We start from the raw sequence: 17,304 nt of genomic DNA, 5'->3' as shown, positions 1-17,304 counted from the left end.
GCCACCATATTCAGCTCTTCCCCCCTCACTCTCTTGATTTTTTTAGGATATTACTCATGTCTTCCACCGTGCATACTGACATAGTAATTATTCAGTGCCTCAGCCATTTCCTTGTTCCCCACTACCATCTCTCCAGCATCATTTTCCAGCGAGTTTTGAGAAGATTTGTAGCTCAGGGGGAGGTTCTGGATGTAGGCATGCTCACTGAGCTGGAAGGTTCATTTTTCAGATGTGTTGTCACCATACGAGGTAACACCATCAGGGAGCCTTTGGATGAAGAGCTCGTGGCATGGCCTGCTATCTGTGTGTTTAGGTTTCCTTGGGTTGGTGATGTCATTTTCTGCAGTGTCATCATTTCCTGTAGTGATGTCAGAAATTCAGAAATCTGGAGAAATGAATAAGACCGCCTTCCAAAAAATGAAACCAGATGAATCTAACACACATGCTTCGACAGATTACCTACAATTCACAAACCAGGACACCCCCCCCTCCCCTAAGAACCATTGTCTCATTACCTGGAAAACCAATGTACAGATTGGCCAAGGAGCTACACCAAAGACTAAAACACTGAGTAGAAGACTCACATCACTCCATTCACTCCACCCAAGAATTCCTGAAGACCAAAGACACCAAGATAGAAGAGGATGAAATAATGGTCTCCTTTGACGTAGCAGCCCTGTTCACGTCCATCAACATCAACCTGATCAAGGTAACACTGACTACATTATTAGAAGAACCAAAGACACATATAGCAAACACCAACTTCATCAGCAAGGACAATATCATCAAGCTACAAAGATATCTGTCAGGGCCCCAGCTATTTCCTCTCTCACCTCCTCAATGCCTTACCACCAACTTCACCTTCAAACAACAAAACCTACAGACAAGGCAACGGAACACCCATGGGATCTCCGACATCAGGGTTCTTAGGATAGGCAGTACAAAGAACAAAGAAACTTTACAGCCCTGTAACAGGCCCTTCGGCCCACCAAGCCTGAGCCAACCAAATCCACAGTCTAAACCTGTCGCCCAGTTCCTAAGCATCTGTATCCCTCTGCTCCCCACCTACTCATGCATCTGTCCAGATGCATCTTAAATGATTCTACCATCCCTGCCTATACCACCTCTGCTGGCAACACGCTCCACACATCCACCACCCTCTGTGTAAAGTATTTGCTGTGTGTATCCCCCTTAAACTTTTCACCTCTCATCTTGAAAGTGTGACCTCTTGTTATTGAATCCTTCACCCTGGGCAAAAGCCTATCGCTGTCGACCCTGTCTATACACTCCATGATTTTGTAGACTTCAGTCAGGTCCCCCCTCAATCTCCTTTTTTCTAATGAAAACAATCCTAACCTACTCAACCTCTCTTCAGAGCTAGAACCTTCCATACCAGGCAACATCCTCGTAAACCTTATAGAACATAGAACATAGAAGAATACAGCGCAGTACAGGCCCTTCGGCCCTCGATGTTGCGCCGATCAATGCCCACCTAACCTACACTAACCCACTATCCTCCATATACCTATCCAATGCCCGCTTAAATATCCATAAAGAGGGAGAGTCCACCACTGCTACTGGTAGGGCATTCCATGAACTTACAACTCGCTGAGCGAAGAACCTACCCCTAACATCAGTCCTATATCTACCCCCCCTTAATTTAAAGCTATGCCCCCTTGTAATAGCTGACTCCATACGTGGAAAAAGGTTCTCACTGTCAACCCTATCTAACCCCCTAATCATCTTGTACACCTCCATCAAGTCACCCCTAAACCTTCTTTTCTCCAATGAAAACAATCCCAAGTGCCTCAGCCTTTCCTCATACGATCTTCCTACCATACCAGGCAACATCCTGGTAAACTTCCTCTGCACCCGTTCCAGTGCCTCCACATCCTTCCTATAGTATGGCGACCAAAACTGCACACAATATTCCAGATGCGGCCGCACCAGAGTCTTATACAACTGCAGCATGACCTCAGGACTCCGGAACTCAATTCCTCTACCAATAAAAGCCAGTACGCCATATGCCTTCTTCACTGCACTATTTACCTGGGTGGCAACTTTCAGAGATCTGTGTACATGGACACCAAGATCCCTCTGCTCTTCCACACTACCAAGTATCCGACCATTAGCCCAGTACCCCATCTTTTTGTTACTCTTACCAAAATGAATCACCTCACACTTAGCTACATTGAACTCCATTTGCCATCTTTCTGCCCAGCTCTGCAGCTTCTCTATATCCCGCTGTAACCTGCCACATCCTTCCTCACTGTCTACAACTCCTCCGACTTTCGTATCATCCGCAAACTTGCTCACCCAACCTTCTAACCCTTCCTCCAGGTCATTTATATAAATGACAAACAGCAATGGTCCCAAAACAGATCCTTGCGGAACACCGCTAGTGACGGCACTCCAAGATGAACCTTTGCCATCAACTACTACCCTCTGTCTTCTTCCAGCCAGCCAATTCCTAATCCAAACCTCCAACTCACTCTCAATGCCATATCTCTGTATTTTCTGCAGTAGCCTACCATGGGGGACCTTATCAAACGCCTTCTCTGCACCCTCTCCAAAGTGTCCTCATCCTTTTGGTAATGTGGCGACCAGAACTTTACAGGTATTCTAAATGCAGCCAAACCAATGTCTTGTACAATTTTAACATCACCTGCCAGCTCTTATACTCAATACCCTGTCTGATGAAGGCAAGCATACCATATGTCTTCTTGACTACTCTATTCACCTGTGCAGCAGCCTTCAATAGACTTGAACTCCCAGATCTCTCTGCTCATCAACTTTTCCCAAGGCACTTCCGTTTACTGTATAATTCGCTCTAGAATTAGACTTCCCAAAATGCACCACCTCACATTTGCCTGGATTGAATGACATCTGCCACTCTTCTGCCCAACTCTGCAGTCTATCTCTATTCTCCTGTATTTTTTGATAGTTCCCTATGCTTTCTGCTTCTCCACCAATCTTCGTGTCATCTGCAAACTTGCTGATCATACCAACAATGCCCTCTTCCAGATCATTTATGTATATCGCAAACAATAGTGGCCTCAACACTGACCCCTGTGGAACACCACTGGTCACCTTTCTCCATTTCAAGAAACTCCCTTCAACTACTACACTCTGTCTCCTGTTGCTCAACCAATTCTTTATCAACCTAGCTAGAAAACCCTGCACACCATGTGACTTCACTTTCTCCATTTGTTTACCATGGGGAACCTTATCAAACACCTGACTAAAGTCCATGTATATGACATCGACAGCCCTTCCTTCATCTATCAACTTCCTCAAAGAACTCTCTTAAGTTGGTAAGGCACAATCTCCCCCCCACAAAACTATGTTACCTTTCACTGATAAGCCCATTATTTTCCAAATATAAATAAATTTTATCCCCCAGTACCTTCTCCAGCAACTTTCCCACCACCGACATCAGAGTCACTGGTCTGTAGTTACCTGGAATATCCCTACTACCTTTTTGTACAGGGGGATAACAATAGCAAACCTCCAGTCCTCCGGCACCTCACGTGTGTTTAAGGATGCTACAAAGATATCTGTCAGGGCCCCAGCTATTTCCTCTCTCGCCTCCCTCAGCAATCCGGTCCTGGGTATTTGTCTAAATTAATAACCTCTAGCCGACACAACACATCTTCCCCCTGATGTCAATGTGATCCAGAGTAATCAAACTTCTATCTCTAATCTCAACACTCATTATGTCCCTCTTCTCAGTGAACACTGATGCAAAGTAATTATTCAGAATCTCACCCATTCTCTCAAGTTTGACACACAGACTTCCTTCCTTATCCTTTAGTGGACCAATCCTTTCTCTAGTTACCTGCATGCTTCTTATATAAGAATAAAATGCTTTGGGATTCTCCTTAATTCTGCTTGCTAAAGCTCTTTCATGACCCCATTTAGCTCGCTTGATTCCTCGTTTAAGATTGGTCCTACTCTCCCGATATTCCTCCAGGGTCTGTTCTGTTCTTAGCTGCCTGGACCTTATGTACACTTCCCTTTTCCTCTTGTCTAGTTGTACGATTTCTCCTGTCATCCACGCTTCATGAATCTTGCCTTTCCTATCCTTTGCTTTCAGCAGGACATGCCTATCCTGCAATATCGTTAACCTACCTTTAAAGCTTCCCACATATCAAATGTGGAATTCCCTTCAAATAGCTGTGTCCAATCCACATTTCCCAGCTGCCTTGGCCTAGTTTAGTACTCTTCCCTTAGGACCGCTCTCGTCTTTGCCTTAGAGTATTCTAAAATTTACAGAATTGTGGTAACTGTTTCCAAAGAAATCCCCCACCACAATTTCTTATTTGCTTATTCCCCAACACCAGGTCCAATATGGCCCCTTCCCTCTTCGGACTATTGACATACTGCGCTAGAAAACTCTCCTGGATGTTTCTTACAAATTCTGTCCCATCCAGACCTCTGACACTAAGTGTATCCTAGGTAACGTTGGGAAAATTAAAATCTCCCATCACCACTACCCTGTTGCCTCTACATCTTTCCATAATCTGTTTCCCTATTTATTCTTCTACCTAACTCTCACTATTGGGAGGCCTGTAATACATCCCCAACAATGTAACTGCACCCTTATTTCTCAGCTCGACCCATAATGCCTCACTACTCAAGCCCTCCATAGTTTCCTCCTCTAGCACAGCCGTGATATCATCCCTGACCAGCAATGCAACCCTTCCCCCACTTTTACTTCCCTCCTTGTCCTGTCTGAAGCATCTATATCCTGGAACATTTAGCTATCAATCATGCCCTACCTTCAACCAAGTGTCTGTGATTACAATAACGTCATAATCCCAGACACCAATCCAAGCCCTAAGTTCACCTGCCTTACCCACTGTACTTCTTGCATTAAAGTGTATGCACTTCAGCCCACCAGTTATTTTGCGTTCATCTGCTCTCTGCCTATTATTCCCCTTATTAAAGCTAACTTCATGATTCTTATAGCCTCCAGTTTCCACCTTGCTGTCTACTTGTCTTCTTTTTTGGTTCCCAGCCCTCTGCCACATGAGTTTAATTAGTAATGCAGAGACTCGAACAAACAGCTCTGCCAACCATCCAACCCAAACTTTGGGTCCATTACATGGATGACACCTTCGTCATCACTAAATTAAATAAATTCAAGGAAACCTTCAAGACCATCAATAACACCCTTACTGGCATAAAATTCACTAAAGAGGAGGAAAACAACAACAAACTGCCATTCCAAATGTCACAGTAAAGCGAACAGCCAATGGGGATTTTCAAACCAGCGTCTACAGGAAAACAACACATACGGACGAAATATTGAACTACAGAAGTAATCATCCCAACACCCACAAACAAAGCTGCATTAGAACATTATTTCAATGAAACACCGCACACTGCAGCACAGAGTAGCTGTGCAGAACAGAGCAAAATCACCTGTTAAGTGTATTAAAAAAGAATGGGTACCCAATGAACGCAGTCTGCCGATTTCTCAGCAACAAACCCCAACAGGCAGACAAAACACGTCCAGAAACCCTAGCCACTCTCCCCGACATCAAAGACATCTCAGAAATCAATGTCAGACTACTCAGACCTCTTGGCATCATAGTAGTGCACAAACCCACCAACACACGAAAACAACAACTAATGAACGTGGAAGATCCTATACAGACAACAAACAAAACTAATGTCATCTACAAAATACCGTGCAAGAACTGTAACAAACAACACATTGGATAAACAGTATACATGAATATCAGCTAGCCACAAAAAGACATGACCCACTCTCACTAGTATCCTTACATATAGTTAAGGAAGGACATCACTTCGACTGGGACAGCACATCCATCCTAGGACAAGCCAAACAGAGCCATGTACGAGAATTCCTATAAGCATGGCATTCCAACCGGAACTCTATCAATAAACACATTGACTTGGATCCCATTTACCAATCCCTGAGAGAAAGAACAGGAAGTGACATCACCACAGGAAATGACACCATCACAGAAATTGACATGAACTAAAAACATAAACCTAAAAACATAAATAGAAAGTGGGCCATGCCACCAGCGCTTCATCCAGAGGCTCACTGATGATGTTATCTAGTATGGTGACAAAACGTCTGAAAATGAACCTTCCAGCTTAGTGAGCAAACCTACATCCAGATCACTTTCCAACTGCCCAATGTCCACTTTCGCCCTTTTTTGCCCTGTATATATCTAAAGAAAATCTTATAGTCTTCCTTTATTCAATGGCTCGTTTATCCTCCTATTTAATCTTCTCCCTCCTTATTTATTTTTTGTTGCTCTGATGATCTTTGTAAGCTTCTCAATCTACTGGTTTTCCACTGCCCTTCGCAACGTTATATGCTTTCTCTTTTGTTTTTATGCTATTCCTGACTTTCCTAGTCAGCCATAGTTGCCTCATCCGCCATGTACCATGCTTCTTTTTCCTCAGAATGAATCTCTGCTGTGTCTCCTGAATTACTCCCAGAAACTCCTGCCATTGCTGTTCCACTGTCTTTCCTGCTAGGCTCCTCTCCTGTCAATTCTACCCAGCTCCTCCCTCATGCCTCTGTAGTTGTCTTTCTTCAGTTGTAATACCATTATCTCTGATTCTATCTTCTCCTTCTCAAACTGCAGAGTAAATTTGATCATATTATGATCACTGCTTCCTAAGGGTTCCTTCACCTTAAGCTCCCTCATCAAGTTTGCCTCATTGCACAACACTAAATTCAATATTGCTTGTTCCCTAGTGGGCTTCACCACAAGCTGCTTCAAAAAGCCATTCTGCAAATTCCTTTTCTTGTATGCAGTCCACCTGCATATTGAACTCCCCCATGATCACTGTAACTTTGCCTTTATTACACAACTTTTCTATCTCTTGGTGTACCTTGTGCCCCAGCTCCTGACTATTATTTGGAGGCCTGTACATAACTCCACCTATAATTTCTTACTTTATGGTACATCAATTCTACCCACAGTGATTCTACACCAGGGGTGGGGAACCTGTAGCCTTAAGGCCATATGTGGGCATTGTGTGTGGCCTTTTGAATGAATCCAAACTTTGCGGAAAAAATCTTTTATTTTTTATTAATATGTTTTTTCATCCTTTATTATTTTTATTTTAATCTTAAAATGAATGCATTTAAAATGCCAGAGAGTAAAAGAAAATTCAACGAAATAATCCCCACTTATTGCTGCAAATCCACATTCTCCTACTTAACCAAAATCAAGACCCCCTTAAGGTCACAAATGACGGATACCCATCTAGAGGATCAGGTAAAACTGCAGACCTCCATGCTGCAACCAAATATTCAAATGCTTTCCTACAATAAGCAGTCACAAAGTCATTAAAAGGTTAGTTAACTTTAGAATTAACATTGTTTTTCATTTTATTTAGTTAGTTAGTACATAGGAGTTAGATTTTTAAAAAATAATGTGAATTTTGAAGAATATACTATTGAAGCTTCTTGGATGTGGCCTTATTAGATTACAACTAACATAATGCGGCCTTCCAACATGAAAAGGTTTCCCACCTCTGTTCTATACCATCTGACCCTATTTCGTTTCTTGCTATGAACTTAATTTCATTTCTTACTAATAAGGCAATCCCACCCCCTCTGCCCACCTGTCTGTTTTTTCGATACGATGTATATCCTTGAATATTTAGCTCCCAATTCTGAATCTCTTGGAGCCACGTCTCCATGATACCCACCACGTCATAACTGCCAATTTTGATCTGCACCACAAACTCATTTCCTTCTTCCTTATACTGTGTGCATTCAGATATAACACCCTCAGTCCTGTATTAACCGTCCCTCTTCTCATTGTCAGTTGTTTGTCCAGTATGCTTGAGGTTTGGTTGCTAACCCTTTCCATACACTCTGTCCTATTTGTGTCTGTACTGGAGATTTAAATATCCTCTCCTGAGTGCTACACTCTTCCGTCCTCTTTCAATTTGGGTTTTCTAGTTTCCCCTATGACTGAAACCTTCCCCCTCCATACACCACCCTTGCGCCACCCCCCCCCCCCGCACCCCCCCACCACCCCTCCCCAATTAGTTTAAAGCCCTGTCTGGAACCCCAGTTGTGTGATTTGCGAAGACTCTGGTCCCAGCACAGCTCAGATGAAAACCATCCTATTGGAAGAGGCCCCTTATTCCCAAGTATTCGTGCCAATCTCCCATGAAGTCAAACACATTCCTCTCACACCAAGCTCTGAGCAATGCATTTACCTGCTTTATCTTATGGACCCTGTGCCCATTAGCTCATGGCTCAAGTAGCAATCCAGAGATTATTACCTTTTGGTTCTGATTTTTAATTTAGCTCCCTTTAGCTGTTCCCTTTGCAGAACCTCTGCCCTACTTTTATCTGTGTCATTGGTACCTACGTAGGCCACAACCATTGGATCTTTACCCTCCCGCTCCAAGGCCAGGCAACCATGTGGCGCTGTGGGCAGCAGCAGAGTTGTACCCCAGCACAATCTGTAACCTTATGGCCTTACATACCCCCCTACTCAACCATTACTATCAAGCTACTGGACCAACCCTAGTTCAATGAAGAATGCAGGAGGGCATGCCAGGAGCAGCAGAAAGCGTACATAAAAGTGAAACATCAACCTGGTGAAGCTATCAACAGGACTACTTGCATAACAAACATCATAAGCATTAAGTGAGAGGTAAGCAATTCTACAACCAACAGATTAAATCTGAGCTCGGCAGTTCTGCCACATCCAGTCGGGAATGGTAGTGGACAATAAATAACTCAATGGGGGAGGAGGCTCCAAACATATACCCATCATCGGTGCAAAAGAGAAGACTGAAGCATTCTCAGCAATCTTCAGTCAGAAATGTCCAGTGCTCTTCAGCCGATTCAATTCACTCTGTATGACATCAATAAACAGTTGGGGCCATTGGATACAACAAAAGGCTATGGAGCCTGACAACATTCCAGCAATATTACAGAACACTTATGCTCCAAAACTTGTCACTTCCCAAGCCGAGCTGTTCCAGTACAGCTACAACACTGGGATTTACCTGAAAATATGGAAAATTGCCCAGGTGTGTCCTCTACACAATAAACAGGATGAATCCAACTCAGCCAATTATCACCAGATCACTCGACCCTCGATCATCCCTAAAGGGATAAAAGGTGCCATCGTTCTGAAGATATGGGTGCACTCTACCTTTAAGAGAGTTAAGAGCTAACAGAACTACCTGATTCAGAACACTTGATGCTGTATAAGGTAACAATGTAACAATTGGTCAAAAGCTTGATTAGCTGGTTGCTTAGAAATGACAAAACAGATTCAAATTGGGCTTCACAGGTCATGGATTGATAAAGATACCTTTAAGGGAGCTATTGTCCAGGCAGTCTGCAGTTGTTGTTGGCTTTGGCAGTTCTCCTCTCAACTGTTCAATTTTCACCGGCCTTATACCCCCAAAGCATCAGATTGTGTCATTGGCTTTTAAGATTGTCAAGATACTAAATTCAAACTTGACTGGAATTTGGTATTATCGGGGTATAATTCAAACTGATTGGCGAAATTAAAATCTGTTTTGTCGTTTCCCGGCAACCAGCTAATCAAGCTTTTGACCAAGTGTAACACTATTACCTTATTCAGAACATTTGGTGCTGTGTCAGGTAGTTCTGCTGGCTTTTAACTCTCTTAAAGGTACAGCACACCCACATCTTCATAACATCATCAACAGTGCTATCAAGCAGCACTTGCTGAGCAATAACCTGCTCAATGACGCCCAGTTTGGGTTTTGCCAGAGCCACTCAGCTTGTGACCTCATTGCAGCCTTGATTCAAATGTACAAACGAGCTGAATTCCAGAGTGGTGTGAGAATGACAACTCTTGACATCAAGGCTGCACTCAACTGAATGTGGCAAAATTAGAATCAATGAGTATCAGGGGCAATCTCTCCACTAGTCGGAGTCATATCTCGCAAATAGGAAGTTGGCTATGGTTGTTCAAGGTCATTTGTTTAGTTTCAGGAGTCCCTAAGGGTAGTGTCCTGGGCCCAACCAATTTGTCTCATTCATCAATGATCCCCCCCCCCACCCCCACCCCCCCACCCAATTGTCAGGTCAGAATTGGACATGTTCGCTGATGATTGCACAATATCCAGCATCTTTCCCCTGTATATGAAGGACAGATTCCACTTGAATTGGAAGGGAATTAATATATTGGAAGGGAGGTTTGCTGCTTGGGGGGATTTAAACTAGTAAGGCAGGGGTGACCCAGGGAGATAATGAGAAAAGAGATCAGTGTGAAATGTTCGGGGCAGGCAGGAACAAAACAGAGAATGAGACAAAACTGATAAATTAAACTGCATTTATTTCAATGCAAGAGGCCTAACAGGTAAGGCAGATAAACTCAGGGCATGGCTGGGAACATGGGACTGGGATATCATAGCAATTACAGAAACATGGTTCAGCGATGGATAGGACTGCCAGCTTAATGCTCCAAGGTATAGATGCTATAGGAAGAATAGGAAGGAGACAAGAGAGGAGGGGAAGGGGTGTTTTGATAAGGGATACTGTACTGAGAGAGGATACTCCTGGGAATACATCAAGGGAAGCTATTTGGGTGGAACTAAGAAATAAGAAAGGGATGATCATCTTATTGGAATTGTACCACAGACCCCCCCCCCCCCCCCCCCAAATATTCAGTGGGAAATTGAGAAACAAATTTTTAAGGAGATCTCAGTTGTTTGTCAGAATAATAGGGTGGTTATGGTAGGAGATTTTAATTTTCTGAACATAGATTGGGACTGCCATAGTGTTGAGGGGTTGGATGGAGAGGAATTTTTTAAGCGTGGACAAGAAAATTTTCTGATTCAGTATGTGGATGTACCTACTACAAAAGGTGCAAAACTTGACCTACTCTTGGGAAATAAGGCAGGGTAGGTGACTGAGGTGTCAGTGGGGGAGCACTTTGGGGCCAGTGAACATTTTAATATAGCAATTGAAAAGGATAGACAGGATCTACAAGTTAAAGTTCCAAATTGGAGGAAGGCCAATTTTGATGGCATTAGGCAAAAACTTTCAACAGCTGATTGGGAGTCAATGTTCTCAGGACAGCTGGAAAATGGGAACCCTTCAAAAATGAGATAACGAGAGTTCCTGTTCCTGTTAGGGTGAAGGGCAAGGCTGGTAGGTGCAAGGAATGTTGTATGATGAGAGAAAATGAGGTTTTGTTTAAGAAAAAGTAAGAAGCACATGTCAGGTATAGACAGTAGAAATCGAGTGATTCCCTAGAAGTGTATGAAGGCAATAGGAGTTTAAGAGGGAAATCAGGAGAAAAAAAAGGTGATATGAGATAGTTTTGGAAAATAGTTTTAAAGAGAATTGAAAGGCATTCTACAAAAACATGAAGGACAAAAGGGTAACTAGGGAGAGAATAGGGCCTTTAAAGATCAGCAAGGTAGCCTGTGTGTGGAACTGCAGAAAATGGGGGAGATAGTAGACGAGTATTTTGCATCAGGGTTTACTGTGGAGAAGGATTTGGATGACAGGGAATGTGGGGAAATAAATTGGAGGCTGAGGGGTGACCTTACAGAAGCTTACAAAATCATGAAGGGCATGGATAGGATAAAGAGACAAGGTCATTTCCCTGGGGTGGGGGTGTCCAAAACTAGAGGGTGAGAGCGGAAAGATTTAAAAGGGACCCAAGGGGCAACTTTTTCACGCAGAGGGTGGTGCATGAATAGAATAAGCTACCAAAGGAAGTGGTAAAGGCTGGTATATTTACATGATTTGAAAGACATCTGGGTGGGTACATGAATAGGAAGGGTTTAAAAGGGATATGGGCCAAATGCTGGCAAATGGGACTGGATTAATTTAGGATATCTGGATGGCATGGAGAAGTTGGACCAAAGGGCCTGTTTCCTTGCTGTATATCTGTGACTCTAAGAAATCAAAAACTTTAGTGGAAGGTGAGAGCAGAGGAACCTAACTGTAACTTAAGCTCTGTGGAACATATTGAAAAATATCCATATTGCAGAGGAGGAGATGCTAGATGTTTTAGAATACATAAACGTGGAAAAGTCCCTGAAACCTAATCAGGTGCACCCTAGAACTCTGTGGGAAGATAGGAAAGTGATAACTGGGCTCCTTACTGAAATGTTTGCATCATCGATAGGCACAGGTGAGTCACAGAGTCATAGAGATGTACAGCAACGAAACAGACCCTTTGGTCCAACTCGTCCAAGCCGATCAGAAATCCTAAATTAGTCTGGTCCCATTTGCCTGCATTTGGCCCATATCCCTTTAAACCCTTCCTATTTATATACCCATCCAAATATCTTTTAAATATTTTAGTTGTACTAGCCTTCCCATTTCCTCTGACAGCTCATTCTATACATGCACTATCCTCTGCATGAAAAAGTTGCCCTTCGGTCCCTTTTACATCTTTCCCCTCTCACCCTGAACCAATTACCTCCAGTTGTGGACTCCCCCACCCCTGGGAAAAGACCTGTCTATTTACCCTATCCATGCACCTCATGATTTTATAAACCTCTATAAGGTCACCCTTCAGCCTCTGATGCTTGCCTGGAGGTTGACTAACGTGGTGCCACTATTTAAGAAGGGTGGTAAGGAAAAGCCTGGGAACTACCGACCGGTGAGCCTGACATCAGAGGTGGGCAAGTTGGTGGAGGGAATCCTGAGAGACAGGATTTACATGTATTTGGAAAGGCAAGGACTGATTAGGGATAGTCAACATGGCTTTGTGCATGGGAAATTGTATCTCACTAACTTGATTGAGTTTATTGAAAAAGTAATGAAGAGGATTGATGAGGACAGAGTAGTAGACATGATCTAAATGGCTTTCAGTAAGGCATTCAACAAGATTCCTCATGGTAGACTGGTTAGCAAGGTTAGATGTAATGCAGGGAGAACTAGTTATTTAGATACAGAATTGGCCCGAAGGTAGATGGCAGAGAGTGGTGGTGAAAGGTTACATTTAAGACTGGAGGCCTTTGACCTGTGGTGTGCCACAAGTATCAGTGCTTGGGGGTTCCACTGTTTTTTGTCATTTACACAAATGATTTGGATGTTATCATCGGAGGTATGGTTAGTAAGTTTGCAGATGGCTCCAAAATTGGAGGTGCAGTGGACAGCAAAGAAGGGTAGGATGCTGCCTGAACTGCTGTGCTCTTCCAGCACCACTAATCCAGAATCTGGTTTCCAGCATCAGCAGTCATTGTTTTTACCTCAGCAAAGAAGGGTACCTCAGTGAACAACAGGATCTTGATCAGATGGGGCAATGGGCCAAGAAGTAGCATATGGAGTTTAGTTTTGATAAATGGGAGGTGCTGCATTTTGGAAAGGCAAATCAGGGCAGGACCCATAGATTAGGGTCAGTACGGTGGCTCAGTGGTTAGCACTGCCACCTCACAACACCAAGGACCCGGGTTTGATTCCCGCCTCGGGCGAATGTCTGTGTGGAGTTTGCATATTCTCCCCGTGTCCGCGTGGGTTTCCTCTGCCTGCTCCGGTTTCCTCCCACAATCTAAAGATGTGTAGGTCAGGTGAATTGGTCATGCTAAATTGCCCGTAGTATGAGGTAGGGGAATGGGTCTGGGTGGGTTACTCTTTGAGGGGTCGATGTGAACTTGCTGGGCTAAAAGGCTGTTTCCATACTGTAGGGAATCTAATCATTTAATGGTAAAGTCCTGGGGAGTGGTGCTGAACAAAGAGATTTACAAGGATGTTGCCAGGTTGGAGGATTTGAGCTGTAGGGAGAGGCTGAACAGGCTGGGACTGTTTTCCCTGGAACGTCAGAGACTGAGGGGTGACTTTATAGAGGTTTACAAAATTATGAGGGGCATGGATAAGGTAAATAGGCAAAGTCTTTTACCTGGGGTTGGGGAGTCCAGAACGAGAGGGCATAGGTTTAGGGTAACGGGGAAAGATATAAAACAGATCTACGGAGCAACTTTTTCACACAGAGTATGTGTATAGAATGAGCTGCCAGAGGAAGTGGTGGAGGCTGGTACAATTGCAACATTTGAGGGGCATTCAGATGGGTATATGAATAGGAAGGATTTGGAAGGATATGGGCCGGGTGCTGGCAGGTGGAACTAGATTGGATTGGGATATCTGGTCAGCATGGACGAGTTGGACCGAAGGGTCTGTGTCCACACTGTATATCTCTATGACTCTAAAGAGAACTTTGAGTGCAGGTTCATAGTTCCTTCAAAGTGGAGTCCCAGGTAGACATGTTAGTGAAGAAAGCATTTGGTTTGCTTATTTTTCTGGGTTAGACCATTGAGTATAGGAGTTAGGACATTATGTTGCAGCTGTACAGGACATTGTTTAGGCCACTTTTGGAATACTGCACACAATTCTGGTCTCCCAGCTGTCGGAAGGATGTTGTGAAACGTGAAAGGGTTCAGAAGAGATTCACAAGGATATTGCCAGGGTTGGAGGGTTTGAGCTATAGGGAGAGACTGAATAGGTTGGGGCTGTTTTCTCTGGAGCATCGGAAGCTGAGGGGATGACCTTATAGAGGTTTACAGGATCATGAAGGGACTAGATAGGATAAAGAGACAAGGTCTTTAGCCTGGGGTGGCGGGGTCCAAAACTGGAGGGCATCAGTTTAGGTTAAGTGGGGAATGATTTAAAAGGGACCTAGGGGGCAACTTTTTCACGCATAGAGTGGTGCGTGAATGGAATAAGCTACCACAGGAAGTGGTAGAGGCTGGTACATTTACATGATTCGAAAAACATCTGGATGGATATATGTTAAGGAAGCGTTTAGAGGGATATGGACCAAACACTGGCAAATGGGACTGGATTAAATTAGGATACCTGGATGGCAAGGACAAGTTGGACCAAAGGGTCTGTTTCCATGCTGTACATCTCTGTGACTCTAAGAAGTCAAAAGTATTCGGAGAAGATGACAGCAGTGGAACCTAACTATAAGTTAAGCTCTGTGGGACACGTTAAAGTTGCTATATGAATGCAAGCTGTCATGTCCGGAATAGGTGTTTCGCTGCTGTAATCAAATAATTTAAGAATTCCTTGCCTTGCAACAGTAGTCTCATTGAGAATTCAAAATAATACAAAAACTCTATAGAAACTGACAGCATGAATGACATTTAACCAAGCCTAAAATTTGAAAGGTTGCAACCAATGAAGGACTGAAGAGCTATTAAAGATTGAATTCTAAATTTCTGACAGATCTAAGAAGCGATCCTTGTTTGGAACTCAACTGTTATCATAGTAAGTGCAGATTCATCCAAGGAGGAGTTCCCTATTTTGATCAGGAAATCTTAATTCTTTATTTAAGAAGCTTTTCCAACTCAGTATGTAGATTGTCTGACCAGAGGGGAGGCCAAATTGGATTTGGTACTTGGTAACGAACCAGGACAAGTGATGGGTTTGTTAGTGGGTGAGTATTTTGGTGCTGGTGACCACAATTCTGTGACCGGTAACGAACCAGGACAAATGATGGGCTTGTTAGTGGGTGAGTATTTTGGTGCTGGTGACCACAATTCTGTGACTTTCACCTTGGTTATGGAGAGAGATAGGTGCGTGCAACAGGGCAGGTTTTACAGTTAGGGGAAGGGTAAACATGATGGTGCAAGACAGGATCTGAGGAGCATAAATTGGGAGCATAGGCTGTCAGGGAAGGATGTCGTTGAAATGTGGAACTTTTTCCAGGAACAGATACGATGTGTCTTTGATATGTATGTACCTGTCAGGCAGGAAAGAGATGGTCATGTGAGGGAACCTTGGTTGACGAGGGAGGGTGAATGTCTTGTAAAGAGGAAGAAGGAGGCTTACATAAGGTTGAGGAAACAAGGTTGAGACAGAGCGTTGGAGGGATACAGGATAGCCAGGAGGGAGCTGAAGAAAGGGATGAGGAGAGCTAAGAGAGGGCATGAAAAATCTTTGGTGGGTAGGATCAAGGATAACTCCAAGGCCTGTTATGCGTATGTGAGAAACATGAGAATGATGAGAATGAGGGTAGGTCTGATCAAGGACAGTAGTGGGAGACTGTGTATTGAGTCGGAAGAGATAGGAGGGGTCTTGAATGAGTACTTTTCTTCAGTATTTACAAATGAGAGGGACCGTTTTGTTGAAGAGGAAAGTATGAAACGGACTGGTAAGCTAGAGGAGATACTTGTTAGGAAGGAAGATGTGTAGGGCATTTTGAATAACTTGAGGATAGACAAGTCCCCCGGGCCTGACGGGATATATCCTAGGATTATGTGGGAAGCAAGAGAGGAAATTGCAGAACCGTTGGCAATGATCTTTTCGTCTTCACTGTCAATGGGGGTGGTGCCAGGGGACTGGAGAGTGGCGAATGTTGTGCCCCTGTTCAAAAAAGGGAATAGGGATAACCCCGGGAATTACAGGCCAGTTAATCTTACTTCGGTGGTAGGCAAAGTAATGGAAATGGTACTGAGGGATAGGATTTATGAGTACCTGGAAAGACACTGCTTGATTAGGGAGAGCCAGCACGGATTTGTGGTCTTGCCTTACAAGTCTTATTGAATTCTTTGAGGAGGTGACCAAGCATGTGGATGAGGGTAGAGCAGTGGATGTAGTGTACGTGGATTTTAGTAAGGCATTTGATAAGGTTCCCCATGGTGGGCTTATGCGGAAAGTCAGGAAGCACGGGATAGTGAGAAGTTTGGCCAGTTGGATAGAGAACTGGCTAACCAGTCAAAGTCAGAGAGTGGTGGTAGATGGTAAATAATCAGCCTGGAGCCCAGTTACAAGTGGAGTTCTGCAGGGATCAGTTCTGGGTCCTCTGCTGTTTGTAATTTTTATTAATGACTTGGAAGAGGGAGTCGAAGGGTGGGTCAGTAAATTTGCAGATGATACAAAGATCGGTGGAGTTGTGGATAGTGAGGAGGGCTGTTGTCGGCTGCAAAGGGACTTAGGTATGATGCAGAGCTGGGCTGAGGAGTGGCAGATGGAGTTCAATCCTGTCAAGTGTGAGGTTGTCCATTTTGGAAGGACAAATAAGAATGCGAATACAGGGTTAACGGTAGGGTTCTTAGTAAGGTGGAGGAGCAGAGGGATCTTGGGGTCTATGTTCATAGATCTTTGAAAGTTGCCATTCAGGTGGATAGAGTCATAAGGAGGCCTCTGGTGTATTAGCGTTCATTAGCAGAGGGATTGAATTCAAGAGTCGTGAGGTGATGTTGCAGCTGTATGGGACCTTGGTAAGGCCACATTTGGAGTACTGTGTGCAGTTCTGGTCACCTCATTTTAGGAAAGATGTGGAAGCTTTGGAGAGAGTGCAGAGGAGATTTACCAGGATGTTGCCTGGAATGGAGAATAGGTCC

At 43.8% G+C, this 17,304-nt stretch overlaps 1 protein-coding gene across 4 annotated transcripts in view; it reads right to left on the bottom strand.

Annotated features, from left to right (window-relative positions):
• Window positions 1-17,304, bottom strand: part of LOC140469697 (astrotactin-2-like) — a 1,585,258-nt gene that overhangs the window by 757,090 nt on the left and 810,864 nt on the right. The window lies entirely within an intron of this gene.

Source organism: Chiloscyllium punctatum, chromosome 49 (assembly GCF_047496795.1).
Source record: "Chiloscyllium punctatum isolate Juve2018m chromosome 49, sChiPun1.3, whole genome shotgun sequence".
Classification (NCBI taxonomy): Eukaryota; Metazoa; Chordata; class Chondrichthyes; order Orectolobiformes; family Hemiscylliidae; genus Chiloscyllium; species Chiloscyllium punctatum.
The sequence above is the reverse complement of the archived record's forward strand: the minus strand, read 5'-3'. Positions and strand labels throughout refer to the sequence as shown.